This window comes from Lynx rufus, unplaced genomic scaffold (genome assembly GCF_022079265.1).
Source record: "Lynx rufus isolate CCGP_SWC_20201006 ecotype Redwood Valley unplaced genomic scaffold, mLynRuf1.p SCAF_1, whole genome shotgun sequence".
Taxonomy (NCBI): Eukaryota; Metazoa; Chordata; class Mammalia; order Carnivora; family Felidae; genus Lynx; species Lynx rufus.
The window spans coordinates 222,275,506-222,296,515 of record NW_025814823.1 but is presented as its reverse complement, the minus strand read 5'-3'; the positions used below and the strand labels follow the sequence as shown (position 1 = coordinate 222,296,515).

General features: G+C 36.7%; 1 pseudogene; it reads right to left on the bottom strand.

Moving 5' to 3' along the window:
- Positions 1–399: 399 nt before the first annotated feature.
- On the bottom strand, positions 400–3,210 carry LOC124510427 (non-receptor tyrosine-protein kinase TYK2-like; annotated as a pseudogene).
- Between the last annotated feature and the right edge of the window lie 17,800 nt (positions 3,211–21,010).

Below are 21,010 nucleotides of genomic sequence, written 5' to 3'. Positions count from 1 at the left end.
TGTGGGGCTCAAGCTCACTAAATATGACGTCATGACCTGAGCCGAAATCAAGAGTCAGACCCTTAACTGACTCCACCATCCAGGTGGCCCTCAAGGTCTTTCTTATCTAACACATTTGTGCCATGTCTCTAGATGTAGTGATCTTCATTTAGACATTTTACTCCTAGCTTGCTTTATTTGTTTGTTTACTTGTTTATTCGATTGGGTAAAGGGTATGTCATCAAGAGAGAAAACAAAAGCAAAAATAAATGAATACATAAATAAATAAATCGCAAGGGCCTAATTTGTCCAAAGAGGTCATAGCTCTCCCCAAGTAAAACATTAAGGACAGCACAGGCATCTGTGTATTCGTAAGTGAATTCAAAACGGGCACCCACGCTCACTCACTGTGCAGAAACTTCAGTGCACAGTGCTGGCATAAGCAGGGGTCCCGGTGACGGGCTGGGGTTCACTCTGGGCCCACAGCCTGTGCAAGACGGTGCAGAAGGAGGGCCACTGAGCCGGTCCCTAGGTCAGGCACTAGGTGGTGAGTGTGGCCAGCTCTGGGTGTGAGGGCTGAGGAAGCCAGTGCTGCTTCCGGTAGAAACACTCTTTCTCAGAGGGGCCACAGTCCATTGGAGGGGCCTCCGCATCGAAGCAGAGCTCCAGGTAGGTGGCACCAAAGCCCCGTTTGTCAGCTGCGGTGCTTGGGCTGTTGGCACCGCCAGACAGGCACTCGGGGGCTATCCAGGGGGCCCGCTCCACCCACCCAAGTATCTGAGGGTGCTGGCCACTGCTTCCTTCCAGGCTACGGGCAGGTGACCCCACTCCACCCCAGCCACATGTCCGGGGACCCATACTCCACATACGCTCGATGTTCTCATAGCTGCCTCTGCAGATGCCATGCACAAAGGCCAGGTGCACATGGGAGACCCGGCTCATGAGGCTGGCTGTCTTGTAGAAGGCCAAGGCGATGTTGTGGGGGCTACCTTGACTCCACTTGAAGCTCCAGCCCATGGCCCCCACTGGGTGTGGGGGCATCCCCACCATCTGCCGTGCCCTCCTTGGGGCTTCTGCCCCCCCCCCACTCGTAAGATGCCCTCATACGCACCGTTCCTCGTGCCTTGGCCCAACTGGGACAGATGGGTGATGTCATCCTGGCAGACCCGTTGGAAGTTGAGCTGGCTGAGGTTGAGTGGCTTAGTGTGGGCCGGAGACCCCGGAACAATGAGGAGGTTGGAGATTTCTCCTGGCCGTGGCCGGCAGCAGCAGTGTAGGGAGAAACAGTCGTCACCGGCCCGCAACAAGCAGCCCCCCAGAGCGGCTGGCAGCTCCTGCAAGCTGGGGAAGGACCCGTCCCAGCCCCAGCTCCACGGGGAGCATACGCGGGTGCCAGTGTTGCGCGTCGGCTGCCTGGTCACCCTGGGCCACCGTGGGATGAGGCAGTCGAGGCGGATGGGGCTCCAGTGGATGAAGCAGAGGCCATCCTTGGGCCGCAGCCTGGCCAGCACGAATGGCTCCACCAAGGGTCCACAGATAGTGTCCTGGACACTCATCTCCAGCCATGGAGCAGCCACCTCACAGTACAGGTGGTGGCTGGAGTCGGCTGTCGGGAGAAAGAGCTGTGTACCGGTGACAGCGAGGACAGGGCCACGGCCCAGGAAGCTCCAGGCCCTTGTCCGGACAGTGGATGCTGCTGTGGCTTTCTTTCAGCACCGTGTGGGTGACATCCTGGAAGTCACAGAAATGGGTCTCTGGCACTTCCTGAGGCCTTTCCACTGGCTTGTCACCCACCTCCTGGACCTTCCCCCATGGGCCAGCATGGGGATTCCCGTTGCTGCCATTGCCACTGGGACCCTCTGCCGGTACTGGCTGCCAGTGGATGCCACCAGTGCCTGTCTCTGCAACCTCACGAGTGGGGGAGTCTGGTGGCCAACTCAGGTCCAGGTTCTGTCCTGGATGTGGACGGGCTCTCCTCTGCTACCGGGGCTACAAGCTCCAGGTGGCACGCAGGCACACGCTCCGGGCCAAAGCAGGGTGCCACGCGCTGCGGTGTGGCCAGGGACCTGACCGCAATGACCTGACCTGCTGGGAAGCACTGCCTGGCTGGAGGACGCACGCAAGCCTGCGGGAAATGCTGCACAGGCACGGCGGTGTCGACACGTGGTGCGGCTGGATGTGCAGCCGAGGGGCGTGGAATGCAGTCCTTGAAAGCAAACTTCTTGGCCACCTTCTCCAGGGGGGACCCCGTCCCAGCCAGTGAGGCGGCATCGGTGCAGAAAGGCCACGCCCAAACTTTGGTTCTTAAAATAGTGGATCTCCTCTGGGCTGGACAGCTCCTACAGTGACGCATTCACAGGAGGGAGGTCATTCACAAACTCCCGGTTTCCCTGCCCAAAGAGTCACTCAGAGGAGGCTGGGTTCAGGAGCCGCACCCCTGCTCTGCCGGTTCTGAGCAAGACTTGGCTTCTGTAGGCCCACAGCCGCACACAGCGGGCTCCGAAGGATTCGAGCCGGTTCCAGAAATAAAACCTCAGGGGAAGTACACTGCCAGGTCTCCGGAAAACTCTAAGATGGGTTTTGGGGGCAGCCAGATCTGGGTCTGGGCATCTGACAGAGCAGAGACTGAAGAAACTTGGAGTGACGCCAACGTTGTGCATGATGTGGGTTTAGACCGCCTCTACGGTCAGTGTGGCCTCGTCGAAGGTGGCCTTGGGGTTCCGCTGTAAGGGCCAGCCCAGTGCAGAAGGACCTTCAGGCCTCCCCTGATGGCAGTGGGTGAGCTCCATTGAGAGGGAAAAATCTGTTGTAAGATGGTCCATAGGACTGATGGGGGCATCCCAGTCCCTGCCCCAAGACTCCCCTTCTGGGTTTTTCTTCCCACCTCTCTTGTGAGGGTGCCAATTTACTACTAATGCGGAAGTAAAATCATAATAATAAATAATAATAATAAACAATAACATAACAAATAAATAATAAATAATAATAATAAATAAATTAATAATAATTAATAATAATAAATAATAAATTGTCCCCTCTGCTTATGCTCAGGACTCAGACCTCTGGAGACCGATCTCCTCTGAGCCCAACGGGGTAAAATAAACCTCCTGCCTTCCAAGATCTCCGAGTGCCACTTGGTTCTTCCACTGGGAGATCCAGACCGGGTTCCATAACACCAACCCCATCAGGCCTGCTGTCCCTGGTGGTGGCACCCCAAGGGCACAGAGGCATGAGCTTGATAGCTGGCTTGGTTCCCCAAATCACCAGGCAGGCAGGTGTGGTCACACAGACCAGGGGGTGAATCTTGGCTCTTCCTGGACCTCAGTGGGCCTCAGTTTCCCCACTGGAAAATGGAGACGCAGAGATCATTGCCATGAAAAGATGGTTATGACATCTGTAAGCAGTTCTGCACGTTCCGCGTTCAGCACAGCCCGGGGACCCTGGCTCCTGAGACTCCACCCCCAGCCGCAGGCAGCCACCGCCCTGCTGACTTGCTTTTAATAACTTGATGGTGAATAAGGAGAAAACGACAATCAGCATTTGCAAATAATGATCAGAATTTAAAACATGTTAATGTAATATTATTATTAGTTTGTAAAGTGTTAAAATTTATATAATGCTCTCAGCTAAATAATATATCAGTATTTTAAAGAGAATAAATGATAGTTTGAGAATTAGGTTTTTTTGTGCGAAGAACACATTTAATTAGCCTCAGTTGCATTTATTAACCATTACATTCCCTCTTTCTGTATATGATGTATAGTTCAGATAATACATCTATTGGGGGCCCATACTCCCACCTGTGTAAATCACATTATTACCACTTCATAAAAAATATCAAGATCTATATATATAGCATGTGATTTTATAATTATCACAAATAATCTCAACGGAAATGTAAAATTATGAAATACGAAGTTATCTATGAAATTTATGACTTCTTGAATAAATTGTTGTGATTAATCATGATTGTTTCCTTAACTCCTCAGCTGTCGTTATTCTAATACATTACATGGGAATTAAAATAAAATTTGTAGCTACAATACATTCATTATCAATCTCTGTACTTTTTTCTAGTTTCATAGTTTCTTAAACTAATGGTTAGAATTCAATATATTCCTTGAGATACTCTTCTAAGTCCCTTAATGTTTTTCTTTCTCTATTTTATAATTTTTTATTGACAAAATGCTATATACTTCTGGTTTTATAAAATGTTTCCTGTCGTCGTAAAATGAGACCCATTGCTGATAAGCACACGCCTGATTTTTGTATTCTCAGCACCTTCCTCTCTTATGCCCTTGAATTTTTAGGCAATGATAAATTATGTAGAACTCAGATGATGTCCATCACATTCAGTTAGTAATAATCTATCACAGAGTTCAGGTAACAAGAAACATGCAGAAATAATTCTGATTATGAATGTCAATTTATAAGGCTTTACTTTGTAAACATGGAAAGATAATTTAATTTCTACCTCTCCCAATGTTATCTGAAAGTTAGAGCCTAATCAGTTTATTATTCTGGTAATGATAGAGACACAGAAATTACATATTTGGTATCTAATGTATATAACTAATATATCAAAGATTTTATATTATGTATCCTTATATCTATCTGTGTATGTGCATGTCTACTAGTTGGATTTGCAAAATAAAAGTATCATATCATGTCCCAAATCTGTAGGAAGAAATGAATTGTTAGGCTACCAATCAGTAAATTAAACTGTAAAGGAATATCATAGAACAGATTGGAAGAGACTTTGGGTTTTGCTTTTCATATATACAGCCATTGTTGAAAGTCTTAATATTTAATATTAGTTTTAAATTGATATTTTAATGGTGTTATAAATTTAATTTTAGTAGTAGTCTATTAAGGACTGATTGGGCCTACCCCCCTATTCATATGTTGACGACCTAACCCCAGTTAGCTACTTAGATCTTCAAGTAGGGCACTGGGGACACCTGGGTGACATAGTGGGTTAAGTTTCCCACTTTGCTCATATCATGATCTCACTGCTCATGAGTTCAAGCCCTGCATCAGGCTCTGTGCTTACAGCTCAGAGCCTGGAGCCTGCTTGGGATTCTGTCTCCCTCTCTCTCTGCTTCTCCCCTGCTCTCTCTCTCTGTCTCTCAAAAATAATAAACGTTAAAAAAAATTAAAGGTGGGGCCCTGATCTGATGGATTAGTCTCTATAGAAAATGGCATACCAAAAACTGGCTCCTCCCACACCCCCACTGTCCTGTCCATACAGGTGTTGAGGAAAGGCCATGTAAGGCTAGAACTAGAACAATAAATGAGGAAACTTGCCTCCACCAAGAACTAACCTGACTGGACTCGTTGCCTCCAGAACTGTGAAAAAAAGGATTTTCTGTTGTTCAAGCCACCCAGTCTGTGGTATTTTGTTATGGCAGCCTGGACAGACTAATATATTGTGTTAATGTCATTACTTTTGTTAGTAGAATATTAAAGCAAGTGAAAAAGTTAGAGTTTATTATATATTACCTAGTCAAGATGTAATGACAGCCTGTGCTCATACAGTTGCAATGAAAAGCAAGGAAAGTGGCAGGTAGATTAAGAACATAGATACCTACACAATTGGATACTGGATCTGAAAGGGAAGGCAAAAAAGGTAGGAAGTTAGTGTTGCCGTCAGAAGGCTTGTGGCATGGAACAGTAGATGACCCATCCCATCCCCCAAAACAACACAAAACAAAACAAAACAGAAAAAGAAAGGAGAGAAGGATTATAAGAAAATATCGCATGCTGGGTTTTGTAAGTGTTCAAAACTTCTGGATTAGTCTTTCTGGATCCTATTTAAGGCTAACCCCTTCCCCATGCACAGGATCCATTCTTTGTTACTTGTTCAAAAATATTATTTCAGAGACTTGCTGTTTCAGACACAGTAGAATAACTGGCACCAGATGAGCCCTCCTCCTCCTCCTCCATAAACCACTATAAACAAGATAAAATGTGAGAAATGACTATTTTCAGACAGAAGGGGGGAAAAAAGGAAGTAAGCCTATGTTCCCTGCGGGAGGAAAACAAAATGAAGTAGACTCCTGAATCATCCAGGTTTTCTGCTTAGAGGCACTTTTGGGGAGCAGAACACAGTAAGAAGGCATTAAGAAGCCAGAGAATGGAAATAAAGGGAAATTTGTGTCAGAGTACCAAATAAAAGGTAGTTGAGAGAGAAAGATTTCCAGGAGTCTGAAAAAGAGTCCCATTCAGCCTTTACCACAACACAAAACGGTGTGTACACAGTTAAGGCTTTACAAAACTACGCCAGGGAACATTATTGGGTAACTTTCAACTGTACAACCAGTGGAACTTGTATAAGGCTAAGAAATATTTGAATTAAAAAAAAAAAAAAAGAAATATTTGAGTTCTATGTAGTCAGAATTAAAAGACACTTAGGAAACCATAGATATTCATTAGAGACCCCTGAAATAACATGGGTTAGAAGTATACTATTCTAGTCTTGAAGTAAAGGCAATATGCCCGTCCTAACAGTCTAAATATGAGCATCAAAAATATGTGATGTCTGCAAATATATTAAATGAATAATGTGATAAAACTCAATATTCTATTAAAGAAGACTACAAAATCTAGACATAAAAATGTAATATCCATTAACTTCAGCAGATAATCAGAATAACCAAAGTTTTAAAAATGCAGGAAAATTTGATTTATAACCAGGAGATAGACCAGGCAATAGGGAAAGGTCCAGAAATGACAAATATGGTGCAATTAGCATAAAAAAAGCTATCACATTAAAATGTGATCAGGTTTTATTTTTTTTTAAATATAAAAAATAAAAATAGAATAATCCAATTGGGAAATGGAAACTAGGAATAAGTGAAATTCCCAGTGAATAATTTAATTTCCTGAATAATTTATAAGTTTACTGAAATTTCTTGAGAGCAGATATAGGCCCTGAAGAAAACTTCAAACACAGTGGGTTAAACAAACACTAAAAAACTAAAAATATTAATATCAATAAACTTGAAGTCAGAGAAAGAGTTAATCTTCCAAACTGATGTACAGAAAGAAAAACTGTTGAAAGTGGAAATAATAATAATAATAAAAAACTTTTATGAACTGTGGGACAAAAATATGGCTATTATGCTTTTTTTTAATTTTTTTAATGTTTATTTATTTTTGAGACAGAGAGAGACAGAGCATGAGCAGGGAAGGGGCAGGGAAAGAGGGAGACACAGAATGTGAAACAGGCTCCAGGCTCTGAGCTGTCAGCACAGACCCCGACGCAGGGCTCGAACTCACAAACTGTGAGATCATGACCTGAGCCGAAGTCGGATGCTTAACCGACAGAGCCACCCAGGTGCCCCGGCTATCATGCTTTTTAAATGAAATCTCAGATAAAGAAGGGAAGGAGTATTAGGAGTTTAAAGTAGTATAATCGTTGGGAAATTTGTTTGACAGTTTCTTATAAAATTAAAAAAGTGTTTACCCTATGATTTACCATTCTATTGATTAACCCAAGATAAATGAAAACAGAAAACCCAATAGGTTTTTAAGTAGTGTTCATAGCAGCTTTATTAATAGCCCCAAGCCAGAAATCAACCAAGTTTTCAACAACTGGAGACAAATACTCTTCATGGTATATCCATTAAATGTAATATCATCCTTACCTGGTCTAAAATAACAATCTCCTGATTGTATTCCCTGATTCCACTCTTTGCTTATAGAATACTTTCCTTTTACCAGCCATAGTAAATTTTCCAAACGTAAATAAAATATTTCTCGATGAAAGATTTCCAGTTGATTTTTGCTTCCCATACACTGAAAATACTTTTGAAAATCTATAGTAATAATATTGTGGTTATAATTCATCTCACACTGGACTCACCACCTAAATGTGTCTCCTACTCAGAACTTATTATTACTGATAGGCATTGAAAGGGAACCTAAGACATTCACATACATTTTCTATATATACACTAAAACAATAGTGAATAATCCAGGTTATTAACATTTTGTGTTCACAAGCTGTTGTTTACTTACCTTAATGAATCATTGGTTGAATCCATTTTGGAAATTTTATATGTAAATTTGAAAGATAATTCAGAGTTTGATTAATTATTTTAATAGAACATAACTCCGCTAGTTTTCCATAGCTGCTATAACAAATTATCCAAATTTGGTAGATTTAAACAACTGAAATTTCTGTTCATAGTTATTGAGTTCAGACGTCTAAAATTAATTTCCCTTGGCCAAAATTAAGGTCTAGGCACTCCCTCTAGTCTAGAGACTCTAGAAGAGAACTTGTTCCTTTCATCTTCTCAATGCTGGTTGCTTCCTGATTTCTTTGCCTGTGCCATATCATTCTAATCTTTAAGGCTGGCGTCTTCAAATAGCCAGCCTGCAGATAGCCTCCTCCTCTGTGTTTTTCAGATCTGCAACTGCCTGCCTTTTATGAGGAGACATGTCAATGCATTTAAGGGCAGCCCCCCATCTCCAGATCCTTAGCTTAATCGTATCTGCAAAAATTTTTTTACAAATAAGATAATATTCACAGCTGCCAGAGATTAGTCTAGGAATACCTTGGGGGGAACGTTTTTCAGCATACCACAAGAGCTAAGAGCTATTATCAAATATCTGAGTGTTGACATATGTAAATACCTTTAGTCTGTATATTAAAACATCTAGTTTTTTTATTACAATGAACTCAAACACCATCCTACAAATAATTCAAATGATTTGCCAAAAGGATTTCTAATTACTGCCAAAAATGATAAATGCATTTATTTTATTGAAGCCTAGCACATATCTTTGATTCTGCTGAGTGGTCCCTTAGTACTTTTTCTATCTTTGTGATACACTGTATTTAGTTATTTAGGACTATGTTGTGGCAGGAAACAAATGAACACCACCAACAAAACACAATAAGAATTTAGAAGGTCATGGGCCAAATAAAACAATTACCGTGAAGACGTGTTACATATAAAGTGATGTGCAGATGCTATTTAGTATAACATTTATCCCATGCTAGTCACATTGAACTTGTGACTCAATCTATCTAAATGCAAATCTTTGCAATACATTGCTACATAACAAACTCCTGTAAAATGTAGTGGCTTATAACATTTTATTTCCTCACAATTCTGTGGGTCAGCAATTTGGCCTGGGCACAGCTGGGTGGTTCTTCAAATGGTTTCTTGCAGTCACTCATGAGACTGCAATTTCAGAAGACTCAACTTGAACTAGGTGGTCATGACAGTCTTTCTTATCAAACTGGTGATTTTGCTACTGGTCACATGTTTTCAAGGGACCCACCCAAGCATCTTCGTATGGTGACCAATTCAAAAGGCAACAAGAAAAAACGGTATGTCCCAATGTGTGAGTACTCTTCAAGTCCCAGATTACATTACATTTTAAACTTCCAAATGGTGACATTATGTCACATAAGACATGTGAGTCACACCCAGTCAATGTCCAGGGTGTGGATCTAAGGATGCATATGTCAGTGGGTGCCATTACTGTTACAATTCCCCAGATTCATCCATTATAGACATTTCATGCAGAGTCAGTAAAAGTGCTTTTTATCACATACCAGGGATCCAGGAAATCCTTTCTTACTATTATGGAAAATTTTTTCATCTCTTCAACACACCCAGCATACTGGTACCTGCAATTCTATAACTAAAAGTTGATTACTTTGTCTTAGGCTGAACAGGTGCTTCTACCTACCTTTTTAAAAAATGTTTTATTTATTTATGAGAGAGAGAGAGCCAGGGAGGGACAGACGGGGAGGTGGGGGGGGGGGCAGAGGATCCAAAGCATGCTCGACTTTGACACCAGTAAATCCAATGCGGAGCTGCAACTCATGAACCATGAGATCATGACTTGAGTGGAAGTCAAATGCTCAGCCAAGGAGCCACCCAGGCACCCTTCTATCAACTTTTTAAAATTCAAAATTTCATTGAACAAAAAATATATTTTTATCAAAAATACTACCACTATAAAATTTCTTGGGCAATTTCTCAAAACACAAGGAAAGGGAAAGTGCTGGGATGCTGGGAAGAACTGAGAGGCTATCAGATATCAAACTCTCTTCGTAGGGTAGTCTCGTAATTTCCTGTTCAGATATTCTTGTCAAAATCCACTGCTTTGTTTGCTATTTGTCCAATCTGTTAAAGTTTGGATCTAAGGACGAAGGCAGTTATCAGACGGTTGTTTTATTTGTCTTTCTAAATTTGATTTCTTTTTCATTAATGGATGTAATGAGTTGATATTATGTATACTATATTCCGAATGGAAGGGTTACCAAAATATATATGTAATAAGCAAAAAATGGAAAGAAAGAAAAAAGTTCATGGCTGAAAAAATTAACTGAAATTGGAACCCATTAATTATACAATGATATGATTCATAAACAATGATTGTATTGCATGATGCTTAAAATTTACCTCTTACGTATTCTAAGCAGATGTCCTATGCATAGGGGAAATGTGCAATTGATCAAGTTATCATGAAAATAAAGTATAGATAATCTCCCTTTCTGAAGTCTCCAAACTTAGAGGAGTGCCAGTTATATATAGTTATTTGATGCATACATATATATATATATATGTGTGTGTGTGTGTATGTGTGAATATATATATATTATGTGTGTGTGTGTGTGTGTGTGTGTATACATATATACATACATATACATATATTTAAATTCCCAGAAATCAGGGAATGTGAATGTTCTCACAACTTTATTTCTCCAATGTTTAGTGTAGTGTGTAGCCAGAGTATATCATCAACAAATATTTCTCGTATGGATAAATGAATTTTGAATAATAACAAAAATAAAGATGCCAACTAATTGGATGAAATGTTGAATCGTATAAAAATAAAATGGTTAAATTAAAAGATTATTACACTGCTGTAGATTGTTTTGAAAATGAACTTGACATCTGGTTAGATAAGTGAGCCCATCATTTTATACAACTATGAAAACAGTCAATTTTCTGGTGCAGACTGTAACAATTTACTATGAATCCAAGAACAAAATTATTTTTAAATGCTCTAGTGACATTTATTAAGTAATCATAATGGCCAGACCCTGACAGCTCAGAAAAGAAAGAGGGTTACATTAAAGCGTGTCTTAATGGCTAATTTTTCACCATGTGGTAATTTAAAGAATGCACAATTGGATATATATTAATTATGATGGGGGGCTGAATACCTCTAAAAATTAAAGACATTTTTTTCAAAAGTTGTTATAACCTATCTGTCCTTGTCTATATAAATTATATAAAAAACAAAATGTAAGTATAAAGTTTGTCATGTAGCTTTTTTACTAAGTGGTGCAAATTAGGTCCGCAATTAATAATATTTTTGAAAGAATGAATGAATGACAATGAAGGCACTCAAGAGACTCTAAACGTGTATTATCATCACTTAGAGTGGCTTGAAATTCTTGACAACTTGATAATAGGCAAAAGAAAACAAAAGATAAGTAAGTCACTTTGTATAAGAAAAAGAATTATAAAATGTATGTTGACCTGAAAATTGTACTGTTTGGAACTTCATTCCTCAAATTCCAGAACACTTGTAGGTCGCAAAGATTATAATTTTAAACAAGGCACTGTAGTATTAGCATTCCTGAAAATTGTGTAAATAGTGCCTGTAAGATATGAGATAAGGGAAGAAGAATGAGTGAAAATATGTGGAACAAAGAGAATTAATAGTCACTCTAAAAAAGTTGGAAGCTTGAATTTCTGCAGAGATATGTAGGAGGAGAAGTGCTGTGTGGCAGTGATTGGAAATGAACTTAGCAGATATTTTTAAAACAACTTCCATACGGAATGGAAAATGAAATAGGCTGGAGATAAGTAAAGGATTATCAAGCTTAGGTATGTCAAGGGGAGACAGAGAAATGATATGGAAAGAGCTTAACCATCGAAGTCAGTCTAACAAATGTCCATATCAGAGTTCTGAAAATTATTAGCTTTGAGACCATGGGAAATTATATAACTTCCCAGTGCCTCAGTTTTCACATGTGAAAAAAAAAAGGTTCAAATGTTATAACTAAAAATTTGATGAAAATGAATTCTCCTTTTGAAAGAACTACTAGGTGTGACATGATATCTGTGGGGGAAAAAGGTCTACTTTCTAATGTACTGATTTTCTCGAAGATTAGAATTCTTTTGACAGAATGGTCTACTTCAGTAGTCAAGCACCTCTAATATTGAAAAAAAACAGACATGAGAGCATATATATTTCTTTACATTTATGTAGAAATAGTTCATTGCAAGGTACGAAATTGGGAAGGTTTTTAACCATTGTTTTTGTTGCTGTTGTTACTTGGTTTTACTTTTCTCCTCAGAACTGTCACTTACAAGCAATGTGACTACAGGTATGTTTAATTAGGTTGAGAAATTGTATTTGCATTATAAAATGAGAGGCAATAATTTCATAGGGATTGTGTGGATAAAATGAAAGATATGAAGACAAAAAGCTGTGACTGAAACACATTATGTTACCACTAGATGTTTATTCAGATCTTCTTTTAGTGTATATACATATGGAAATAAGAATTAGACTAATGTCTAAATAGTTTTCTTAATTGAAGAACTACATGATGTTTCTACAGGTTTCCCTAAGCTTTGTGAATTGCTCATATTACTTGATTTGTATTTGTAATATTTGTAAGAGAGCAAATGATCTAAGCCAAAATGTAACATCCTTTTAAGAATAGTAGATTTAAGTATATCTGCAATATGCTTTCTGAATGTGACTTTATCTTATCAAGCTACTTTACAGATGCCATAATGAACCAGAATTTTAAGGTAACGATTTCACATTTCTCTCCATTTCTCTGTCTACTGCTGGAACATTCATATGCTGGAAACCTAAAATATTTTTATCATTTTATTTTGCATATGACCTTTTCACTGTTTCAAGAATTTAAGGGATGTTATAATAAACTCTTATTATAAACTATAATGAGGAAAGGCTGGACTTTTTCTCTGCTCATTCTTTGTGTCCATCAGTTTAATGACTTGTTAAAAAAAAAAAAGACTATCTTCACATTACCTTCCTAAATGGTAACTTGATATGCTATATTGTTGTAGTTGAATAAATATGCATATAACAGTTATAAATGTTGGATTTAGAAATGATAGATATACCATTCGCAATATTTTGAGTGACGTGTATGTATGCAAGGGTACACACACACACACACACACATAAGCAATCACATTTAAAAATTCATGTGGAGAAATATGAGAATTAAATGTCTCAAATGTTTTTTTTCTTAAGGTCTCATCCATTAAATTTTATTCTAGTTTATTTCAGTGAAGTGCAAATTTGGTTCCTTATATTAACTATATATTTTTATATGGAGAAAATGATAGCAACAACATATGCAAGTATATAACAGCATGGGATATTTTTTTTTCATGCAACAAATTAAAAACATTCAAAAAATAGATGGTAAAACACAGAAAAGCATGGAGCAGGTGATCTAAAAAAAAAGCTATGAAACTGAACAAATACTGATGAAGGTCTCAGACTTGAGACAGTCTCATTAAACATTGAGATTAAAAGATTATAGAACATTCCCCATCTTCCACACCTCCCACCACATGTAAGGGCTCCAGGATAACTTTCTAAACATACTAAAGGCTAGCCATTATCAGAGAGGATTAAACACACACACACACACACACACACACACACACAATTATTTTTGATATATACAAGGAAACTACTTTAAACCAAGATGATAAGAGGGAAATGGTAGAGGGATAGGGATAGATATACCATGCTAATACTAATCAAAAGAATGCTGGAGTAACTATCTCAATATTGGACATAGTATACTTCTAAACAAAGAAGATTAGCAGAGATATAGAAGGGATTTACTCAGCATTGAAAAAAGAGTTAACTCTCTGAGAAAATCTATAACATTAAATATGGACATGAGGCAAAAACTAATGGAAATTAAAGGAAAAATAGAAAAAAATCTACTCTTTTTATCAGAGACTTCAGCATTTCATTTTTCATTAATGTTAGATAAAGCAGGAAGAAAATCAGTAGAGATATAAATGACTTCAGCATTACTATTAATCAACACTCTCTAATTGACATTTATAGAATATTCCATCCAGATACAGTAAAATACACATTACTCTAAGGTCGCATGGAACAGTCACCAGTATAGACCTCATTCTGGGCTGTAATACACACTTCACTCATTTTTTTAAAATCTGTATTACACACATTAATCATTTTTTTAAATCATGAAAATGTTCTCAGTTGAACATCAATGTAATTGAAACATATCTGTCATAGAAATGTAAATGTAAATATCCTCAGATGTTTGGAAGTTAAGCAACACTTGTAAGTAGCACATGTATTGAAGACGTTTTAGGAAAAATTAAATATATATTTTGGACTAAAGGAAAACAAAAATGCCACTTATCAAAATTTAAGAGACGTAGTGAAAGTAGTGTGTAGAGAGAAATATATTAAATGTATATATTAGAAAGGGAAATGATCCAAAATAAAAAAAAAAACTAAAGCTTTCTCTTAGAGAACCATGGAAAAACATTCTTTAGGCTTAAAATAAGTGAAAGACAAGAATCAATGAAATAGGTGATGAGGATTAAGAGTACACTTATTGTGCTGAGCACTGAGTAATGTATAGAAATGTTGAATCACTACCTTATACACATGAAACTCTGTAAGTTAATTATACTGAATCAAAATTTTAAAAATAGAACACAAGTCAATGAAATTTAAAAGTAGAAATAGAGAATAAAAACACCCCACAAAAAAACAAGCCTAGTTCTTTGAAAAGATCAATAAAATTGACAAAATTCTAACCAGACTAATCAGGGGGAAAAAAAGTGAGAAGCTATAAATGGAAAATATCAGAAAGGAGAGGAGGGGGTTCATCACTACAGATATATAGATATCAAAATGATAAAATGGATACAATAGCCTCCCCTCCCATGGGGGATATGTTCTAAGACCCCCCAAGGGATGCCTAAAACGGCAGATGGTACCAAACTCTATAAAAACTGTTTTTTTTTCTGTATATGCATACCTGTAATAAAGTTTAATTTATAAATGAAGCACAGCATGAGATTAACAAAAACCATACCAAAATAAAAACATTTTTAACAATACGCTGTAATAGAAATTTTGTGAATATGGTCTTTCCCTCTCTCTCAGAATTGTACTCTACCCAAACTCACACAAGGGAAAAAAACTGGGATAACACTGTATCTATTAAGTTAATTAAATTAATAATTAAGAAGCTTACAACAACAACAAGAGAATTCTATCAAAGAACTAAGGAAAAAATAATACCAATTGTACACAATCTTTTCTCAGAATATACATGAAGAAGTAATAATACCTAATTTATTTTATGAGTCCAACATTACCCCCAATATCGAATCCAGAAACGACGTAAAGTAAGGGAAAAAAAAAGACTATTATAATTTATGTATAATTAATTTTTATATGCTAACATTTATTTAAGATTTTGTATTTTCTTATATTTTAATGACAATTTTGGTTTTGATATTAGTATGATGTATATTTACCACAAACATGTATGATGTATTTAAGTTTCAAGGCTGTTTCAACATTCAAAAATTAATCATTATAACCCACCATTATCAATAGGCTAACAAATAAATGTAATTTGATAAAGAGAATTTAATGTAGAAAAAAATCGACAAAACCGAACAGCCATTCATGATTTTTAAAATTTCGGCAAATATGAAGGGATACAAAAATACTGATTTGAAGGGACACATGCACCCCAATGTTTATAGAAGCATTATCAACAATAACCCAATTATGGAAAGAGCCCAAATGCACATTGACTGATGAATGGATGAAGTAGTGTTGTGTGTGTGTGTGTGTGTGTGTGTGTATGAATTCATATATTCATATATATGAATAGGAATATTACTCAACCATCAAAAAGAGTGAAATCTTGCCATTTGCAACAACGTGGATGGAGCTACAGTGTATTATGCTAAGCAAAATAGGTAAGTCAAAGAAAGACAAATACCATATGATTTCACTCATATGTGAAATAAAGAAACAAAACAAATGAACATAAGGGAAGTTTGAAAACAAGAGAGGGAAGCAAACCATAATATACTCTTAACTACAGAGAACAGAGGGTTGCTGGAGGGAAGGTGGGTGGGGGTGGGCTAAATGTGTGATGGGTATTAAAGGAGCGCACTTGTTGGGATGAGCAACGGTGTTATATGTAAGTGATGAATCACTAAATTCTACTCCTGAAACCAATATTACTCTATATATTAACTAGAATTTAAATAAGAACTTGAAACAAATAAAATAAAAAAATTAATTAACTAAAATAAAAAAATAAATAAAATAAAATGAAATGAAATCTCAACAAACATGAATGAAAAGAAATATTCCCAACTTGGTAAAAAATAATCTTTAAAAAATACTTATCTGGCATTACACAATGGTTACACACCCCTAAGTTCGGAAACATGGGAAGAATGTCTGTTGTCACCATTGTTGTTCAACATCACAGTGACATGCTTAGCAGATAAAATAATAAAAATAAATAAAAAATATATTGATTGGAAAGGAAGAAATAAAAATTCCTTTATTGGAATATGACATGTCTATGTATAAAATCCATATCGTCTACGAAAAAACTCCTGAAGTAATAAGCAAATATCGCAAGATTACAGAATACACATTCAATTTAAACAAAATTCAATTGCTTTCCTATACATCTGCAACAATGAGACTTTTAAAGTTTAAAAAGTACTAGTTATAAAACACAGAAAATAAATATTTAGATATAAACTAATAAATTATGTACAAGAAATGTATGCAGAAAACTGCAAAAACATTATGAAAAACTCAAAGAACATCTAAATTAAAAGAGAGAAAGTCTGTGTCATGGATTGGAAGACTGAATATTGTTAAGATGTTAATTCTTCCAATTTGATCTATGGATTCTATGCAATTTCTATCAAAATCGCAGAAAGCTAGATGTAGATACAAACAAACTGGCTCTAAAGTTCATAGAAGGAGGAAAAAACTTAGAATAGTAAACACTGAAGAACAGAGTTGGAATACTCACACCCCCAAGATTTCGAGACTTACATTAAGTAATAGTCATCAAATAAGCTTAATTTTGCAAGAGTATACACAGAGATCAATGAAACTGAAAAGAGAATCCATAATCATACCCACACAAATACAATTATCTAATTTATGACAAAGGGTAAACACAGTTCATTGGAGAATAGATAGACTTTTTAACAAGGTGTGCTGGAACAACTGAAAGTCTATATTCTAAATATAGCATATATATATATATATATATATATATATAAATATAGCATATATATATATATGTGTGTGTTATATATATTTAACACACACAATCTAGCTTTTATGAAAATTTATTCAAAATTGACTATAGACCTAAAATTAAAATGCAGAATAATTAAACTTTTTAAAGGAAACATAAGAGAAAATCTAAGCGATCTTGGGTTTGGTGATGACATTGGAATATGATGACAAAAGCATCACCCATGAAAGAAAAAAATAATGAATTAGACTTTATTAAAATTAAATGTGCTCTGTAAAAGACGCTTTAAGAGAATTAAAAAGCCAGCCACAGACTAGGAGAAATATTTGTATATTTCATAAAGGATTTGTATCCAAAATACACAAAGATCTCTTAAAAACAAACCCTAGGAAAAGAAATAGAAACAATGAAAAATTTAGACCAAAAAAAAAAAATAGAATAAACACCCTACCAAAAAAGACCAATGATTCGGATGGCATATAAAGGTATAAAGAGATGCTAAACATAATTTGTCATTAGGAAATGTAAATTTAAAAAATGGGATACCACTGCATTGAATTGCTAAAATCTAAATTAATACCAGTATTGTTAGGAATGAATAGCAGGGAAGATTTCATTCATTGCTGGGGGAAATGCAAAATAGCGTAACTTCTTTGGAAAAGACTCTGGCAGCTTCTTTCAAAAGCATATCATTTACTATGCAACCCAACAATTGAACTCCTAGGTATTTACCCAAGTGATTTGAAAAATGTATGTTCCTACAAAAACCTGTACACAAATATTTATAGCAGCTTTGTTCATAACTGCAAAAAAATTTGAGGCAACCAAGATGTCCCTCAGTAGGTAATAGATAAAGTGTGGTACATCCATAAAATGGAATGATATTCAGAGACAAATGGAAATGAGCTATTATATATATATATATATATATATATATATATATATATACATATATATATATATATTACACAAAGACAGGGATGGGCCTTAACTCCATGTTGCTAAGTGAAAAACTCAGTGTGAAAAGGCTATACATTGCAAGATTACATTTATGTGGTAGTCTGGGGAAGGCAAAACTATAAAGACAGTATGCATATCAGTGGCTTCCAGGAGGCAGGGAGTTAGCTGTTAAGTATTTAGAAGCACAGGGGATTTTTTTTTTAATTTGTGAAGCTATTTTATATGGGCTTGTAATGGTGAATACAAAAGACCATGTATTTGTCAAAATCTATAGAACTTTACAGCAAAAATAAACCTTAATATATGAAAAATTTCAAAATAGTTTTAGACAGAGAATCCAAAGATTGAATGAAGAGTGTGACAAAATAATCTGTTTAACAAATGGAGAGAATAAACTTACTGAACATAGTAGGGGTGAAAAGGTTGGGACCCAAGTCACCCCGGAAATGAGTAGGGTCTACAAGACTAAAGGTAAAACAACTCTAATAATTCTGTTTTAATAACCAAGAATATGGGTTATCAATTCTGACAAACTATACCTATGTATTGGAATTGAACACTTAAGTAAATAAATAGCAAATGTTGGAAAGCATGTTTTTCAGTGCTGGAATAAGAAGTTACATATAAGTGAGAGAGAAGGCCATTTATATGCATACATATAGGCTATATATAAGGGCTATATACATATATATGTATATATGTGTGTGTATATATATATATATATATATATATATATATATGGAGCAACTTAACATCCACATATTTGACTGCAATATAATTTTGCAACAAAAGGAAGCAAGGTTTTTGGAGCAAAGGCTGATTCTAGATCAAGGGTTAGAAATATACAAGATGAGCCTGAAGTTTGTAGTGGTAAAAAGTAAGAAAGTGTTCAAGACATACAAACAAACAAATAAACCAAAACAAAAAGTAAGCAGTAATAAGGATTTGTAAATGGCACAGACACTAACTGAAATCGTTTTATAAATAAAGTAGTGTGGGACTATGAACAAAAGCATTATATCCACCTATGGATTGCTAGTGAAACAAATAAATGAAGGACACACAAATATCCCATGCAGAAAAACTCCAAATATTTTATGTGGATAATTTCCCCCTCAAAACGTGGAGCAGAACTTTGCACTTTCTTAACTGTGGGCTGAACACAGTGACCTCCTTCCAAGGAGTATAATATGGGATTTGGGAAAAAATGAATAATTTAAACTGAAGAAATTGACAAACCACCTCAGACAGGTGATTGAGGTTAAAATGAACAGTAGTAAATCATTTCGATACTGTGTTCTTTTGATATGATGCGATGAGAGTGGAACTTTGTCTCTGTGGTTTTCCTCTCAACTCATGTAACCAGTCCAATCATGAGGGAAAAATATCAGACAAAGACCAATGGAGGAATATTCTACAAAATACCTGACCAGTAATTCTCAAGACTTCAAACTTATTAAAAACAAAACAAAACAAGAAAAAGTCTGAGAAACTATCATAGCCAGGAAAAACCTAAAGAGACCTGATAACTACATGTAATGTGCGATGAAATATGGGATCCTGGAAAGGAAAAAGTACATTAGGCAAAAATTTAAAACTCTTAAAGTGTGAACTTCAATAAAAAGGTGTGAATATTAATTATGACAAATGCACCAAACTAATATAAGGTGTTATTAGTATGGTTGGGTGTGGAGTACATGGGAGCTTTCTGTACGGCCTTAGTGATTATATTTTATTTTATCATTAAAACTAATGTTTTAATTTTGAGGACAGAGAGACAGGAGGACACAGCATGAGTGGGGCAGAGACAGGGAGAGAGGGAGACACAGAATCCAAAGCAGGCTCCAGGCTCTAACCGACAGAGCCACCCAGGTACTTCCTGCCTCGGTAATTTTAGAAGTTTATTTTGTAAAAAGGTTATTTGAACAGTAAAATAGTGATGTAATGAAAGAGTTTATCAGGAAGAGGTTAAGAGAATTAGAAATGAGGATTATGGGGGCGCCTGGGTGGCTCAGTCGGTTGAGCGTCCGACTTCGGCTCAGGTCATGATCTCACAGTCCGTGAGTTCGAGCCCCGCGTCAGGGTCTGTGCTGACAGCTCAGAGCCTGGAGCCTGTTTCGGATTCTGTGTCTCCCTCTCTCTCTGCCCCTCCCCTATTCATGCTCTGTCTCTCTCTGTCTCAAAAATAAATAAACATTAAAAAAAAGAAAAAAAAAGAAATGAGGATTATGAATATATAGTGTGAACAGATCAATATAATAGAACAAATATTTATATATATAATTTATATAAAATATAAAAATCTAAGCTTAGTTTACATTCATGTAAAATAAAGATAATAATAACTCATGAAGTTACTGTGAGCATTAAATGTTTGTAGCATGTATTTTGGTAGAGTATATGTTCAGTGATTAGCAGCTCTTTCTGATATTGTTATCATATATATTTTTTTAATGCTGACACAGCAGGTGCGCTGAGTGGTTCAGTCTGTTAAGCGTCAGACTTCTACTCAGATCATGATCTCACAGTTCCGGGGTTCAAGCCTTGCATTGGGCTCGTGCCGACAGCTCTGAGCCTGGAGGCTTGTTTGGATTCTGTATCTCCCTCTCTTTCTGCCCTTCCACCCCTCATGCTCTGTCTCTGTCTCTGTCTCTGTCTCTGTCTCTCTCTCAAAGTTGAATAAACCTTAAATAATTTACAAAAAAAAAATAAAATGTTGACAGAGGA